The following is a 3,993-nucleotide window of genomic DNA, read 5'->3' as shown; positions in this document are numbered from 1 at the left end:
GCCTCAGTTTACTGTCTGCAGCATGGTGGAGGAGAAGGCATCGGGGGAAGTCTCCAGGAGTCCCTCAACACCCGCAAACAGCCCTGCAGCAACCCTTTGCTCTCACCCAGGAACCACAGAAGGGGACGAAGGGAGGGAAGAGGGACTCCTGGGGACTTCCCCCCGATGCCTTCTGCGTGTTGCTTGTCCCTTATTCTTCCCTCACCTCCACCTCCCTTTCCTCCTGTCCTAGCAACGGGCTGGCATCCTGGTGACCTGGGCTGTATAATTCTCAAGGTCTTCTCCCAACCCTTCCCTCTCTCCCCCCCAGTTCAGGATTTCTTGGGAAGAGAAATACAAGGATAAGAAGAACCGTTTGCCCCCCTTGCAGGGTGTGTATGGATTATAAGATAATTCTTTTCCTTTCCTGTGTTCTGAGTGACCCGACAACATTCCTTCATAGCAACTGCACTTTTATATGGATTAAGAACCAAATGTTGAAAACACAACAGAAAAAGGAATCTTATTGCAGTTTCCAATATCTGACCTGCCAAGAACCAGGAGCTTCAGGGAAGCTAAATCAATTACTTAAGAAGTTTCCATCTTTTCAGCTTTTCTCAAGAAAAGTTGGAGGGAGCCTCCAACCTATCTTTCCAAAAAAAAAAAAAGTGCACACACGGCAGTGAACGGATAATAACAAAGGCATTTCCACCAATTCCGCATTGGATGGGAGGGCCTGCCTAGAGATTTGCCAAGAACACCGAAGCCAACTCCAGAAAGCTTCCTGGGATTGCAGTTGAAATAGCCCTCTTGATTAGTGAACTTCCCCAGGTTGATTAAGAAATTTGTACTGTTCCCCTGTCAGCAAACTCAATTTTTTGGAATTCAGCACTTTGAAGCAAAAAAAAAGATCTAAGAACATGGACTGTATTGTCTTCTTTCTAGAATCTTATTGAAAATGTGTATTTTGTCATTTTTTAATTTTTATTGGAGTCTAGTTGCTTTACAATGTTGTGTTAGTTTCTGCTGTGCTGCAAAGGGAATCTGCTATATGTATACATATATCCCCTCACCTTTGGATTTCCTTCCCATTTAGGTCAGCACCGAGGATTACGTAGAGTCCCCTGTGCTATACAGTCTGTTCTCATTACTTATCTATTTTATACATAGTATCAATAGTGTATATATGTCAATCCCAATCTCTCAATTCATCTCACCACCTCCCTTTCCCCTATTTTGTCATTTTTAAAAAGCTGCATTCTACCCAATGCAATTCACCTAACGTTTGTCGTATGCCTAAGTGTGTCCGGTTCGTTGAACTCCTGATGTGAAAATTCAGAGATTCAGTGTGAATTCAGGAGCTCACGATGTAGAGGGGAAGGCAGCCTGCAAAGGGAGATCTGTGGAGGTACGGAATCCATGCTTCAAGGAAGGGGGTGTCTCTGTGGGGAAAAATGAGTCTGCTTCAGGGATTCAGGACAGACTGGAGAAAAAGGATAAAGATGAATGCCCTTGGCTGGCAAGGGGAAGAAGTCATTCCCAAGTGAAGGGGCTTCCTTTGTGCCTCCAATTTTACATACTTTACCTCTGTTCATCCACACACAACAGGTGGGTTTCAGGTCTTACAGAATTAGTCTTTCCACGTTATGAGTGAGGAAACTGAGGCAACGAGAGACAGTTACGTGTCCAGGGTTACAAAACCGTAAAGCACGGTTTGCACAGGCATCTAAGTCACAGTCTGGGAGTTAGATCTAGATGGAGGCCAACAGGCTTTGGTCAGAGGTGAAAGGAATGAATTCTGCTCTGAATATGTCAAGCTCGAGGTACACGTGGGAATAGATTAGCTAGAAATAAGGACCTGGGATTGGAAGAGAGCTGGGGGCGAGATTTGGGAGCATGGGCAGGTTGGTGACAGCTGGGGTATGTGTGAGAGTGAGTGAGATTGTCCTGGGCAGGCATGTGGTGAGAAAAGCAGCTGTAGATAGAACCCCGGGGCCACAGGAAGGGCCCGAAGACGGACAGAGAAAACGGGGGAGTGGCTGAAGCAGTAAAAAGAGAGGCAAAGCCATGGAAACCAAGACAGAGGAGAGTCTTCAGGAACGAACAGCGCCAGCCAGTGCCATAAATGCTGCCAAGAGCTTACACGGGATGACGGCAGCCATTCCGTGGATGAAGGCAGGAATGTGCATGCTAAGAAAAACGATTTAAGTGGATAATTTTTTCAAACACATTCTGTGTGCCCAGTACTGTGTTAATAGCTTTATATATATGGGCTATTTAAATTTTCCCAGTATGAATTGTTGTGGATGTTACCTCCAGTTTACAAATGAGGAAACTGAGGGTTTGTTAAGAAACTTGCCTCATATCAGCAAACTGGTTTGTCAGAACCAGATTTAGAACCCAGGTCTGTCTGTCTCATAACAGCATGCTCTTAAATATTACTTTTTTCCTGATGTAGAGAGATCGCTAACATAAATTGTCACAAAAGGTTTGATATTTACAAAAACTTTCCAGAAAGGGGCTTTCATGTGATTACCCTCCTGATGAGGTGGACATGAGCTGTTCATCACTTGTTCATCCACGCACTCATTCATTCATTCGTTCATTCATTCCACAGACATGTATTTCTTCGAGCCTCTATAATGAGCCTGACATCAGGCAAGTCAGCAAAGATCCCCACGTGAAGGAGACCTGATTCCTCCCTGGAGGAGCTTTCAGCCTCAGAGCAAACATGTACCACAAAGATGTCCACTTCTCTGTGGTAGGCGGCGTGCGGGAAGACGGCGTTGGCACCCAGGGGCACCGAGAGCAAAAGGTTGCCCTTCCTGAAGGTCAGAAACGATTCAGAGAGGAAGTGGCCGGATCTGAGTGTCAGTGGTGAGTCGGTGTTGTGTGGACCCCTTGGGGCTGGGACCGCAGGCAGGGCAGTCCTGTGCGGGGAGGCTTAGGGCCAGGAACAGGGTAGCATGTGGAGCCGCAAAAAGCCCAAGTGGGCTAGAGTGAGTTCTCAGGCATCAAGAAGCTGCCCTCTTCCCGATTTTTTGATATACCAGCAGGCACCTGCATAATTATCTGAGGGCTATATTTATTTATGCCAACTCTTTAAAAATAATCTAGCTTCAAATTTAAAAAATCCACAGAATTGCTGTTTTGATCAGTGGTTATTTATTCTTTTGTAAGATGTTAAAGTAAAAAAATATCTATTGGTATTTTACAAATCTTACAAATCTTCCAAATCACCTGTTGTGTGCATAATAAAGTATGAACCCCCTTTGAGAGCACAGAGATGAGAGTCCAGATTGGGGGGGGCGGTCTTAAACTTTCGGGTCTCATACAGCACTTGGAGAGTATAATGAAAACGATGGAGCCTCTCTATGTCACCCTGTGGGTACTAGCACACACCCTCACGTGTGGTATTTTGCATGTTATTTAAGAAACTAGCGGAGGACTTCCCTGGAGGTCCAGTGGTTAAGACTTTGCCTTCCAATCAATGCAGGGGGTGCGAGTTCGATACCTGGTCAGGGAGCTAAGATCCCACATGACTTGCGGTCAAAAGACCAAAACATAAAACAAGCAATATTGCAAGAAATTCAATAAAGACTTTAAAAATGGTCCACACACACACACACAAAAATCTTAAAAAAAAAAAAGAAGAAGGGAGGGGGGCAGTGGTTCCTGGATGAGAGGTCGGGGTACCCTGCTGTAGGAGTAGGCGGGATGCAATATGAATGGTCGTGTTAAAGCCTGAAAGAGCAAAGCTGAATCCACCTGCTCTTCCTCTTATTTGGATCCCAGGAGGCCACCTGGTTGCACTCAATAGCCAGAGGTATCATTTCAGAAACTTTGTCATCTCAGCAACAGGAAAACGGCAGCCTTAAGAGGTCCAGGCAAAACTGCTGTATCGTGCAGGGTTCCCAGCTCGGTGCTCTGTGGATGGGATGGGGGAGGAGGGAGGTGCAAGAGGGAGGGGAGATATGTATACGTGTAGCTGATTCACTTCGTTGTACAGCAGAA

The sequence above is a fragment of the Aethalodelphis obliquidens genome, unplaced genomic scaffold (assembly GCF_003676395.1).
Source record: "Aethalodelphis obliquidens isolate GAN/ISIS:26980383/991018 unplaced genomic scaffold, ASM367639v1 scaffold27, whole genome shotgun sequence".
NCBI classification, from domain to species: domain Eukaryota; kingdom Metazoa; phylum Chordata; class Mammalia; order Artiodactyla; family Delphinidae; genus Aethalodelphis; species Aethalodelphis obliquidens.
The sequence above is the reverse complement of the archived record's forward strand: the minus strand, read 5'-3'. Positions refer to the sequence as shown.